The sequence below is a fragment of the Homalodisca vitripennis genome, unplaced genomic scaffold (genome assembly GCF_021130785.1).
Source record: "Homalodisca vitripennis isolate AUS2020 unplaced genomic scaffold, UT_GWSS_2.1 ScUCBcl_3695;HRSCAF=9377, whole genome shotgun sequence".
Classification (NCBI taxonomy): domain Eukaryota; kingdom Metazoa; phylum Arthropoda; class Insecta; order Hemiptera; family Cicadellidae; genus Homalodisca; species Homalodisca vitripennis.
The window spans coordinates 1-14,227 of NW_025779801.1; the positions used below are offsets into that span (position 1 = coordinate 1).

Consider the following 14,227-nt stretch of genomic DNA (forward strand, 5'->3'; position numbering starts at 1 on the left):
CACAAGTTCACGAATTTTCTCAAAAATTTTCGTCCGTTCGAGAGGTTGATGGACGTCCAGAACGAGGTTGTCTTCAACCGACATGTCGCCATTTTTAAATCGAGCGAACCACTCATAGACCTGAGTTTTCCCCATAGCATCATCTTTGTAAGCTGTATTCAACATTAAAATAGTTTCTGCAGCATTTTTACCAAGTAAAAAACAAAATTTTCACAGCTGCACGTTGTTCACTTAAACTTGCCATGACAAAAAAAAAACGAAACAAGAACAAAACAGGGTTAGCGAAAACAGTCACTACGAACGAACAGAATGCACTAGGACAACGGAACTGGGGTCACTGAGCTCGAAATGGGTTGCGCGACACACGCCTAGTGGCAGGAATGTGTACTACACGCTGCCGGCTGCCAGCAATACAATTCCGGTTACTTTTGGGTACCCCCTCGTATATATTTAAAAGTTTTTTAATGGTTGGAGAGTAATTTATTCAATGAAGGTTGCATCAATTAGAAAATCATTTTTGAATAATATTCTTTCTCTATAAAGGTATTTTTTAATTTTATAGAGAACTTTTCTAGAGGCATAGTAATATACAGGGTGAGTCTGACCACCCGTGCAGTATTTACAGCTGTCTTAATAAGTGAATTCCACACTTTTTCTATCTCTTTTGTCCATAATTTGGCCTCTCCGAATCCGTTAAAATTTTCAATTTTGAAAAAATGCCCCTAAAGGGCCCAATTTGGGGGGGTAGGGGTGCTTTTTGGGGAATTTTCAAATGTAAACATGGGTCGTGTGATACCGTACATCAATTTAAAGGTCTAATTACACCGAAACATTTTGGCGCAAACAAAAGTGAATTATCTTTAACCGTATGTACAGGGTGTACCAAAATGTTTTGAAATAGGACTTTAAAATAAAGTACTGTGTTACCCTACCTACAATACGGAACAGCTCCAGATTTTTTTTCCTAACTTGCTATTGACCTATTTTTTCAACAAAATACCTAATACGGGCATTTTTCACTGGATTTTCTAAATTTCAAAAATATTCAAAATTTAAGAATACAAAAAATCCTAACACTCAAAATTCTTAAATAGCAACATATAATACATTTTATATCAAATTAAAGGTCTTTTTAAAACAAACATTTTTTTGTATTTAACTTTTTTCCTATCTCTTACTGTTTCAAAATGGCAGCCGAAAAAACTGAATATTCAAAATTTAAGAATGTTGAATTTTGGTCTGATTTCATAACAAATTCTGTTTATTTAATCAAAAAAACCTGTTTGTTAAAAAAAAAATGATTTCTTACGTTTTGTAAACAGACATACGTAATTCAGTTTTTCGGCTTCATTTTGAACATTTTGGTTCACTCTGTACATACGGTTGAAGATAATTCACTTTTGTTTGCGCCAAAATGTTCGGTGTAATTAGACCTTTAAATTGATATACGGTATCACACGACCCATGTTTACATTTGAAAATTCCCCAAAAAGCACCCCTACCCCCCAATTTGGGCCCTTTAGGGGCATTTTTCAAAATTTAAAAATAATGTTTAACGGATTCGGAGAGGCCAAATTATGGACAAAAGAGATAGAAAAAGTGTGGAATTCACTTATTAAGACAACTGTAAATACTACACGGGTGGTCAGACTCACCCTTGTATATATAAGGAAGTTCCAATTAGAGGGCTGCTTCCGGTTAATTTGGCCTAGGGCTACTAGTAACCTAAATCCGACACTGTATATTCGCATCATTCTTTCAAACATTTGCTATTACTAAAGAAACCAAGTACAAGTAGAGAAAACCCAACTACACCAAACAAAGGTCCATTGATGCAATAATGAATTATTAGCTAATAGATTTACCCATCACCATCCTTCCTACTCTAAAGAAAAAATAATATCACAAGGACTAATCTTTAAACTTTTGAAATTCCTGCAAAAATGGTTTATACTAAATTTCTTACTAATAATGCAATATTAAAGAATTCCTGTTTTATAATACCAAGAAGTGTAATGCTTACAATTATTTATAATACTTGTAATTCATTTTAATTATTGTTAACATCAGATGAAATACACAGCTGCATTGTGTGCTGCATGCATCACTAACAGGCCATACAACTTTTTATATAAAAAGTTTTCTGCTTTATAGAAATTTTACATTTAGCAATTATAATACTGCATCAAAGCAACACATACCATATATTAATAGTTTCATCACCATATTAGTCAGTACAAGGCATGACATCTCTGTAGTTATGATGAAGCCATGATTTTTTTTTATGTCATATCATGTTTCATGCAAATAAATATAATTTACGAAAATAAATGTTTGGAACCAGGTGTTTTAGAAGCCTATATCAGGCTGGGCTGCAATATGTTTAGTGAACTTATACAAAAATCATGTTTACTAAAACATTCAAGACTGAACCTTCTCAGTTATTTTTTAGTTTTATTTATTATTGTTGCATTGTTTATGTCAAAACTAGGGCTTTTAAGAAACTGAATTCCTTACTTGTTTATTTTTTCCTTGTGTTTACAACATTTTTAAAACAAAATAGTGATTCTTAGAACTATGCAATTTATCCTGTGTTTTAATTTGTAAAAATTAAAATTTTTAAATAGTACACTATGTTTTGGAAAAAATTATGGGTTAAAAGTTTGATACACAAATATAATAACTCAAATGTTTTATTTATTTATAATACTCATGTTACAACGAAATGAAATAAAAAAGAGGCGGAGTTAGGCCTATCAATCCCTCTCTGCCACTCCACATCTTATCATACACAGTAAATAGTTTGATAAAATTACGGTAAATTATTAACTTATACAATAAACTGAATTAAAATTCCAAAGGATTACATTACTATAAAATTAAAAAAGTATTAATAATAAAAAAGTAACATGATAAATAATTAAAATAAGTAATGCCTTAGAGTGTACCCATTAGTGCCAACATCCAATTTTTAACACTTGAACTACTACACTCAACTTGCCAACATCTTACTTTCACGTTGAAGAAACAACACTCCAAGTCGCAAGATAAAGATTATAATCATTTTCTCAACAAAATTTTGCTATCATTGCAAACTGATTTTTTTATAAGAAAAAGTATATTAAATGTGCCATACAATCATTAATTATTTTTTTGCATTTAATGAACAGTGAAATGTTTATAAAATTTCTATAACACTAAATAAATTTCAATTACACTATAATTGGCATGAATTTTTCTTAGTATATATATGTCAAACAAAATTTGTATGTAAAATTATAAAATATTTCCATTTAAAGAGAAGTTTTTTGGCCAAACCAATACAGATAGAGCATAAATTAACTAGATTCTTTTTCATATATCACACTATTTTATAATTAAAATGAAATTTTTATTTTAAGCTACAATAAATGGTTCAGCTGCAATCGAGCTCAGAAACAAAATTCTCATGTAAAAATTACAAAAATTAATGCATTTTAAACGCGTTTTTTGCAGCCAAATCATTGAGGGTAGACCTATTTTTGTAGTTCGCATTGTTTTCTTAATTCCAATTGAAAATTTGTTTTTGGACTACAACCAACGGTTTGGCCACTAAATTCTCATGTGAAAATTTAAACAATTTGGCACATAATCACATTTTGCAGCCAATCCAATTGAGATAGAAAAAAATCACTGACATTTTTTGTAGTTTGTTCAATTCATTCCCAACTTAAAGATTTTTCGTCAAATTCTGGCTAGCTCTAACAGGTTCGCCCCGCTATCAGGCTTCAAAGAGAGGCCTGCAATAGTAAAAAGTGTGAAAGCTCATGAATACTTTTAAAAATTTCCGGATTTCAGACTCTTCAAGGGGGTTTTAGAAAAAAAAAGCTACAAGCGTTCAAAATGTAGTTTCCAACACTTCTAGAAGACTACTGGCTAGAATTTTGTATACCCTATCAGTCAGTCAGTCAACAGGTTACATATGCGGCTGTATATATTTTATATAGATAAATCATTAATATAGTGTAAAAAATAACAAAACTAAGAGTGAAAAGAAAAAATTACTTATTTTTAACTACACATAGCACTAACAGTTGACACATGTGAAAAAAATATCTGGCACCAGTGAATATTATTAAAAATTACCTCTGGCACTGAAAGAGTTAAACTGCATTGTGGATCAACAATTTGTAACTTAAACTTAAAATTAAAAAAAAGTGTTATTTATAAACATAATTAAACTTAAAATTAAAAAAGTGTTATTTATAAATATAAAACAGGAATAATACAATTTGGACCAAAAAAAACTATAAAACAACTCAGGTGTCCATACAATTTTCTTTTTCATTGTCGTCTTCTTCATTGCCATCTGCTTCCTGAACTTCTCCTAAGCACAAATAAATCTTTAATTAGAATAAAACAAAATATCAACAATTTTGTATATATTGTACATTATTAAAAATAAAAATATTGTATTCTTATTTTTTTTAAGTATATTATTCCGTAACTGCAAATGTTTTTATTACATCAATCAACATCACGATTAAGTCTCTTAAACCAAATCAGCACTGCTCTGTGTGTAAATGTGGGGGCACAGAGACAGATCCAGAGAGATTTTGGGGAGTGGTATAGGAAACAGGTGGACAGTGGTGGTTTTAAGGTTGTTTGAGATACAAATCTTGATAATTCATTACATTCATGTAAACTTATTAACACATCAGAATTACAATTACAATTTACTTAGCTAGGTAATTAAATTAGAAAAGATAACAATGAGAGGATTTCTGAAAACTGAAGTGATGTTTTATATATATATATATATATATATATATATATTGATTGATGGGCGTTGATATATATATAACATCACTTCAGTTTTCAAGAAATCCTATATATATATATATATATATATATATATATATATAATATATACGTTTATATAAAGATTAACTATGTATATATTGTTATATATTCAATATCTCTAAATTGATGTTTGTTTTATTATTATGAATTTATATTTAAACAGCTTTGCAGAGAATCTTCGTCACAAAATTTACTCTCTTTGGTCACAGCAAAGAAAATCCATCACTTTTCTCCGAGGTTTCTAAGGTTTGCATCGGGTGTTGTCACCGGTGGTGTGTTGTGTGGAGGGGGGCGTGAAAAAAGTCAGTACGGGGGCATAGTGAAGTGATGTTTTTAGGTTCAGAAAACTCTCTAGTATTAGCCCTAAGCAACTGGAATCTTTTTTTACTAGCAGGATAAGCCAACCTAAGAATAACCTAATGTCAAGCTTAATTAAGACTGTGGACATAGAGAATAAGGGCTCAAGTTTTTTAGATCTAACGGGTTCCCACCATTAACATAAATAATAACTGCATCAATTCTAACAGACATAGAAAATTGGGCACTAATCATACATCTAAAAATAATAATAATACAGGGAATATGTTACCAAATCACTTAATTGTTTTCCATCAAAACATCCAACATTTGGAATCTAGAATTGGCAACATTAATTATTACATTACAGGAAATAAATCCTGATGTAGTAGTTCTAACAGAACACAAATTAAACGAAAATGTAATAGATAAAAATTAAAATACCTGGCTATTATTGCGTAAACTGGTATGTAAGAAATTCTTGTAAGGGGGGAGGGGTTTTAATACTAGTATCAGAGAAATTAAGTAGTGTGAAAAAATGTCTGTTAATGCTATAAACACTTTACATCAGGATAAAGTTTTTGAGTCATGTACTATAGAAATTAAGATAGAACCAGACAAAATTATATTGTGGCTGGACTCTATAGAACACCCTCTGAGAAAATAGACATTTTTCTTGAAAAATTAAACACATTTTTGGCAGAAATTTTGTAAAATCAACAAAAATGTTTTAATAGGTGGGGATATTAATGTGGATGTTTTGAGGGAGGGCAGAAAGAAAACAAGACTTTGTTAGTCTTATCAATATGCATGGGTTTAAATATACTATAAAAATACCTACTAGAATAACAGAAACATGTGAATCTGCTATTGATAATTTCATCACAAACCTAGACGAAAATTCCTTTGAAGTGGAATGTTTGATAACTGCTCTATCGGACCATGATGCACAACTTTTTAAAATAGTAAACATTAATAATAAAAGAGGTCATAATACAAAAAATACAGTAATGGGCAGGAGGTATGGAAAAGATAAAATTGACTTGTTTAAAGACGACTTGGAGAAACAAGACTGGACCGAACTTTACCAAAGTTCTGTTGAAGATGTTTCTTTATTTTTACAACTTGCTCAAATATTATTTTGATTTGCATTTTTCTCTGACTAAAATTACAAAAGGAAACCAAAAATAAAGAGTGGGTAGATGATGAAATTGTTAATGAGCATGATAAGCTTATTGACATGTATCAGCAGTATAGGAAAGATAAGAATAATATAAATCTACAAAAAAAACTATGAAAGCACATAAAAATATCCTCAAAAAAACAATTTTATGTAAAAAGAAAAAACATTTTGATTTAAAAATAAAAAAAAGTCTACTAATGTTAACAAAACAATTTGGAATATCATTAATAGTGAAATAAAAAAGAAAAAAGAAAAGCAGTCACCTAATATTGTACTTAAAAAGGTATGGTATTCTTATAGAGGACCCATACAAAGTTGCAAATATTTTTAATAACAATTTTGTTGAAATGGTTGATACTCATGTTATTCCTAATCTAAGTAAAAATGAATGTTCAAACAGAGGATTCGATACAGCAAGTAACGGAATTCAGATTTATTTGTAACACAATTGATGATAAGACTCTACATAAGATAATTGATTCAATAAAACCTAAGTGGTCAGCAGGGTATGATGACATACCCATGAAAATTGTTAAGGAAGCGAAATTACCACTAATTAAAACCTCTTTTACATGTAATTAATGCATCACTCATAACTGGAATAATATCCTTCTCAATTAAAAGTTTCAAAAGTAATACCAAGTATAATAAAAAAGGGGATTGTACTGATCCTCTTAACTACAAACCATTGGCTATTCAACCGTCCTTATCTAAAATACTTGAAAAGTATGTGTTGATTCAATTAGTTGACTACTTTGAAAACAATAAATTACTTGACATTGATCAACATGGATAACAGGAAAAAATAGATCCACATTAACAGCATTAAGAAATTATATTGAACACATTTTAGAGAACTTAGATGAGGGATACATTGTTGGCACCTTCCTAGATTTGACCAAAGCATTTGACAGTGCTGATCATAAAATATTACTAGAAAAATTAAAAAGCTATGGTATCATTGGTAAAGAGCTTAGCTGGATTGTCGTACTTGGAAGGCCATCAACAGTTTTGTTAATGTTTAAGGTATTTTAATAAAAATAATCAGCATGATGTTAGGTCTCATACAAGAAAATGTGACCTACTCTGTCCACAGGGGTCAATATTAGGCCCTTTCCTGTTCTTGTGCTACTTGGGGGGTTTACCTAATTATCTGTATGATATAATTGAGAATAGTAAAATTTGTTTGTATGCTGATGATATAAGCTTGTGCATTGCCGATATGGAAATTAGGTATAACTAAGAAGAAATGTAAAGAATCAGTTTCATTGTTAAATAGTTATTTAAATAACAGAAATCTTTTACTCAATGATAATAAAACTACTTTTATACAGTTTACTTGCAAAAATATTGAGTCAAACAAAATTAATATGAAAACCCTGGATAAAGAAAACTAAATTTTTTAGGGCTACATTTAGATAGTAACACTTAATTGGAACATTCCATGTACAAAAAATAAGTAACAAAATAAGTTCAGGAATTTTTGCACTAAGAAGGCTAGCACCTTTTTGTAATAAACAAACCTTAAAATCAGTGTACTATGCCATGGTTCATTCACATATCGCATATGGGATTGAAGTGTATGGGGGAACAAGTGCTGTAAACCTGAATAAAAATTTTACGTCTACAAAAGGAGGCAATTAGGGTGATTCTAAAACTCAAAAAAGATGAGTTATGTAAGTTATATTTTAAAAGACTAGAGTTTATGACTGTATACAGCCTCTATATATATATATTTACGGAAACGAGGCACTTGATGGTCCTGTGTTATACAGCGACCCATGCAGGTCCATCAAACCCCCTATTTAAACCATCATATAACTGTATTATGAATTTGTTCTCAGCATACATTTATGTTTTATAACTTGCTTGATAAATGTATGCTAATATTTTTTTATATATAAAAAACTTTTGTCCACATGCTGGTCCGCGTGTAATGAGCGGTCCATGTTGGTACCTTTTTATACACCGTACAATCAAGCGGTACATGTTGGTCCGCGGGTCGTGTGGTTGGTGGTGGGAGAAAGAGGGGAAGGGACCTGCATCTGCCTTTTGATTGTAAATTATTAAACAGGACCTGGACTTGCCTTTCGTTTGTAAAACTCCAAGTTATAAAGCATTAATTTCACATATTTTATTTAATTTTAAGGTAACCAATAATATTACCTTAGGTGAATGTAACAGAATTTCTTGGATAATCATTAATATTAAAACATAAATTGCTGTTGTATCTGAACTGTGGCCTCCTTATTACCCACAGACATTTATTGTATTTCATAATATTAAACATGTAATTCAATATAATGACATTTTCTAAATTTTCATTTTAAATTATTTTCCCATTTATAATTATTAATAGATATGGTAATGCGCATGTTTTAATGTAAGTAAAAATGTATCTATACTGTGGCATTTTTGTCATAATACTGTTTTTTAATTTGTTAATGGGTCGCGTTCCTGTAGTAAATTTAACAAAACAGTTTAATTGACAGTGCCCTGGTTTAAACACGGAGAATACTATGCTTCAAGCGTCTCAATTATTGCTGGGTAGTTGTGTGGTCAGCAAATCAGCGAATGGATTCGAAATAGATAAAATAACAGTTTTATTTTGCTAGAACATCACAAATTTTATAGCACTCTTCAAAGTATTTTTTTTATTTAAAATTTTTAACATCTACATCACTTATATCACCTTAACACACTAAAAGAATGTAAACATTTCTACATTAATAATATTTTAAAAATAATACACCAATCATCAATTGATGAACTTAAATCTAAGAATTGTTTCAAATTTAAACTAATGTTCGAATATGATCGGGGACCAGGAATGTATACACGTATAGGCCTAACTAATTCCATAATAACTGCTGAATTAAATCTACCAATTTATACTATAAGATAACCAAGCAACGTATTTATCTCCTAAAATTATAAATACGGAATGAGATGGAAAAATAAAAGTTGTACATTTCATAATTAAACCTGCCATACAAAATTAAATTTATAACTATGTGATATTGAAGGGAGTTGAATTCACTAAAAGCTAAAAAAATAAACATTATACCAAGTTTATACAAATAAGGTCTTAACATTTCAATTTATTGTGGACAAAATCTTGAGCTGATCTTTATAAAATATTATTAGTTCTCATGTACTGCACTTAATTGTAAAGTTTTTAAAATTTATTCCTTTTCCCAAAAATGTTTTATAGAAATAAATGCGCACAAATGTTATTATTTTATTAAATTCGCCTATTTTTTTTGGTCATTGGCACCTTTAACAATTTTAAGAATACAGAAGGCCAATGCGCAATACTGTTTCTTATATTACCCCTTTTTATTGGCCCTTTAATTTGTAAATATCGAATGTAAACATGTGGTGTTAGTCTTTCACTACTTTAGCTTATACTGATTATGGTTGTATTTTATTTAACAATCATTAAAACAATTTACTTCCTCAAGTTACATATTAAATGTTTGAATTGCAAGAAACCACTGAGCACTAATTTAAAGTTAACTGAATTTGGAAAGAAAATATTTGGTATTACGCAATGAGATATTTACACAAAGCACATTTCCATATAGCATAATATAAAACCATAAAATGTAGCTAAGGTCTGTTCACACTCTACATTCACAGATGGTATAACTCTTCGTTATACTCTGCATTAAAAGATGGTATATAAAAGGAACATAGATCTTTTCACATTCTAATTCTGTATTAAACATATCGGAGTTGGTTAATAATATACGAGGGTGGTCTGAAAAGTTTGCTTTCTGAACGTGACGATGGAAGCTTCGTTAACAAAAGATACTGAATTTCGTCTGTTGAAAGTTACTCAAAAAAGTTTTAGCTACGAGTATTTTCGACGCACCGTTTTTTATGTAACATTCGAGTGGAGTTGATGTGAGTGTTTTTGTGATATGGAAACGATTATCGTTCTGCCATTAATAATTTGTGTTTGAAAGGCAATACGCCTTATTAAATAAAAAATGAGTTGGATTCTGTGTATATAAACTCTGCACAATCATTTACCTCAGTGAAATTTTGGGCCGCTTCATTTAAAAAATGGATCTTGGGAGACGATTAACGTTCGGGACGTCCAAAAAACTGCAACTACCCATGAAATCATCGACAAAGTTAACCAAATGGTGTTTAGACGACCACCGAATTAAAGTGAAAAAATATATCACAGGTTATATTTCTAAAGAACGTGTCTATCACATTTTAAATCAACATTTAGGCATGAAAAAGCTGTCCGCGCGTTTTAATGTCGCGTTTGCTCACGTTAGACCAAAAAGATTTTAGGATCGAACATATCCAACGCTCTCTCGTGCAGTTTAGGCGAAATAATCCAAATGCGCTGATTAATTACTGTAGATAAAACTTGACTACACCATTATACACCCGAAAGAAAAATACTAAAGGGAACCGACTCAAAAAAAAGAACAAATGCTACTTTTTTGGTTGGGAAAGAGATGAACGACTGTTTATGCGATATTAAATAGAATTAATTTAATCGATTAGCTTCAAAAAAGAAAACCATTACAGGAGCATACTATCCATAATTACTTGACAAGGTAAAGGTAGAAATTTTTTAAATAAACGCCCACATTAGTTATAAAAAGAATATAATGTTTTCAACCAAGGCTACGAACCTTCTCGTCCCTTAGCGGTTATGATGGCGAAAATCCTGGAAATACGGGTATAACTGCATAAACCATCCGTCTTACTCACCACCTCCGATCCCAAGCAAATTCTTTTCGTTCCTTCATCTCAAAATTGCGCTCGGAGGACAAAGATGATCGTCTAATGAAGAGGCAATCACCTTCGTGAAACAATTATTTTTCAGAAAAATATTCCGAGTACAATTTTTACGGGTTTACAGAGATGGTATCGCTGATAGAAGTGTAGAGAGTGACAAGGATACTATGTTGATTTTTTTTATTTCACAAATGATGTCATGTTTGTTAGGTTTGGAAACTTTTCATTCCACTCTCGTAGATATAAAGCTTTATTAATGGCTTTTAAGACCTACATACATTGAATGTATAAAATATTTGTCAAGTTCGTAAATTAGGACCAAAAAAAACGATGGATATCAAAATTTTATTTTTGTACGTAATTTAGAACTACAGGAAAGGACAAAGTATTTCATAAATTAATTACTTATTTATAATTCCACATATCTTAAAAATGTCTATATTTAAATAAAATATAATTTAACAATTTTATTATGAATAAAATAAAAATATTCCCACAAGCTACTTTTCTAGCATGTACGGTAAAATGTATTATCCTTATTATCAATGATTTTTATGCCTAGATATAACATGAAAGTATTAATAATATTATAAATGGAAAAGTGCTTATGTTTTGTTTGTTTTGCTTTCACGCTTTAACTATTTAACCCCATTGTACTGCAATTTTACGTAGACATTCTTAGGGTTCCCTGGATGAATATATGCATATTCTTATTTAAAAAATCTCTTCGGGCTACGCCCTACTGGTCTATAAAATAGCTAAAAATTCCCATTTTCCGTCTCTACAGTTACAAAAATTAGTTAATTAAAAGAGCCTCTTAAATGTCAACTGTTGTAAAATATTATAGGTGCGAACTTTGCACATTGATTATTTTATGATCATCATTATAAATTTCTTTTGTGTTAGGGAACCGCCCCTAATAGAGAATGGTGTGAACGTACCGATAAAAAGGTTTAAAAAAATATATATTTTTTAATAAATTTCAACGTTTTTTACACACCTAATGCTTAAGCCGAATAAGGTTGCTTTACTCATATGTGCATTGCACTTGATTAGGGGGTCTAGCCAAATAAACTCTCCCTCCCCAATTCTTTCACATTCATACTCACGATAATAATACCTTGCTCAAGTCGTTGCAAAGAATGTTAATTAGCTTTTAGTAATTTTTAATGAAAACAAATTCAATATATTTCTATAGATTGAAACACTACACGACACAGTAATAACAGCTAAATATACTCTTATGGGATAAATATAGAAGAGGTTTCCAATGTTGCTTGATTTTGAAACTTCAACGCCGCGCCTTAGTTTTTTCGTATATAGTTGTGTTATGTAATTATGTATATAGCTCTGTTATGTAAATGCGATGGAATAAACACTCAGTAAATCGCGTTAAATCACTGCTTCCATCATAGAGTTTAGAATATTTGTTTGCACTAAGTCTGGTGCATAAATCTAAAAGCAAGGCGTTCTTAAAAGTGTGTCACGAAGTTCTGTGTCTGATAGTACTTATGATCCCTAACCAAATATGTCCTATAAGGAACTGAGACCTATTTGATTGGATTTAAACCCTATCAACATTTAAACGCTACGGGACGCCAATGCACAATACTGTTTCTTATTTACCATTAAATGTTAAACATATACTGTAACTTTTGATGTTAACCTTTCACTTAACCCATTTCGTTTATAATTAACTGCATTTTGTCCAACGATCATCTTGCATTCCTTTCTCCAAATAACATATAAATGTTACCGTCTTATTGCAAGAAAACCATTAAATACTAATTTAAAGTTACTAAACATGGGAGGAAGTAATTCCTCACTACATAATGAGTTACATCAAATCATAGATATCTACAAGTAGAATAATAAGAAGACTCAGCAAATCTGTCACACTCTACATTGTCCATTTGTAAAATCGAGGTCTCGTTATACTCTGCATTAACAGAAGGTTTAACAAAGGCAACACATATAATAGCTTTTCACATATTACCTCAATATAAGTCGTAAGAGAATAAGTTAATAATATAGGGATACAGAAATATTAAAGGATTTTTTACGATTAATTGAATATATGTTTAAATGAGAAAATGTTTGTGATGGTGTCTAAATTAAACGACCGATGCCGATGACAAAAAGTGAAAAGTGAATTAAATTTGTCAAGATTAAATATAGCTTTAAAATGTTTAACAAAATTATTTAAATAGTTAAAAATGTTTTATAAATAAATTCATGACATTTTATTCAGCCAGACTACTTGCACCTAATTTTAAAAATTCATATCTTTATCATCAACAGTTTTTAGTTCTTGTTATGAGATTAATCTGAAAATTTTTTGTAATACCCAAAATTGCAGTATTAGGAATAATCAAAAAGTCAACCTTAAAGATCGGCTGCCAACATAGAGTTACGTGGGAGCGAGCGTTAGTTTATTGAAGTGTTTTATGAAAACTCAGGAATGAAATCCCTGACCAAGTGCAGGAGGTGCTGACCACGGTCAAGGCACGCCGGACAGGAATACTATTGTCGCGTCGTAGTGCTAGTACGAGTACTATATTGGTCAGCGGGGCGGATGTTCATTCTTTGCCATTCGACTGCTCGCTCTCTCTCCCCCGAGAGATGGTCTTTGTCACTCTATAGAGTTTGGTTAGCCACTAGCCAGAGAGTGGTAATAACACTAATACCTTTGTTTCGTATTGCACACAAAACTTGTATACAAAATTGTATACTATAGATTAATAATACCTCATATTTTTCTATTAAGTAATTATTTGGGCAAGATATTCATAAAAATAATAATAACTAAAGAAGAAGTTATCAACATACAAAAAGTAAATATTTGTATCGTGAATGCTTAGCTGTTAGCTGTAATATTTTTAGGAAAGGGTAAATTTATTTAATTAACAATAAATTCAACATTTTCAAAAATAATATTTTGGCCTGACAAATTGCTCCCTTGTGCATACTAGTCTAAATTACTACAATGATGTTTTTTATGTATCAAAGGAATTTTATATTGTGGAAAATTAGCATTTCTTTGTTATACTCTTTATTTTGCTCGAAAAGGTTTTAACAATATTTATAACTCCACGCTATCGCTTTCCAGATAATAAACGCGCCACTCAGAACAGTCAA

General features: G+C 30.5%; 1 protein-coding gene across 1 annotated transcript in view; it reads right to left on the reverse strand.

Moving 5' to 3' along the window:
* Positions 1-4,225: 4,225 nt before the first annotated feature.
* Positions 4,226-14,227, reverse strand: part of LOC124372638 (PCNA-associated factor-like) — a 44,650-nt gene continuing 34,648 nt past the window's right edge. The window contains exon 4 of the mRNA XM_046831041.1: positions 4,226-4,365. The gene's annotated coding sequence lies outside the window, so the exon portion shown is untranslated. The remainder of the gene's footprint in view (positions 4,366-14,227) is intronic.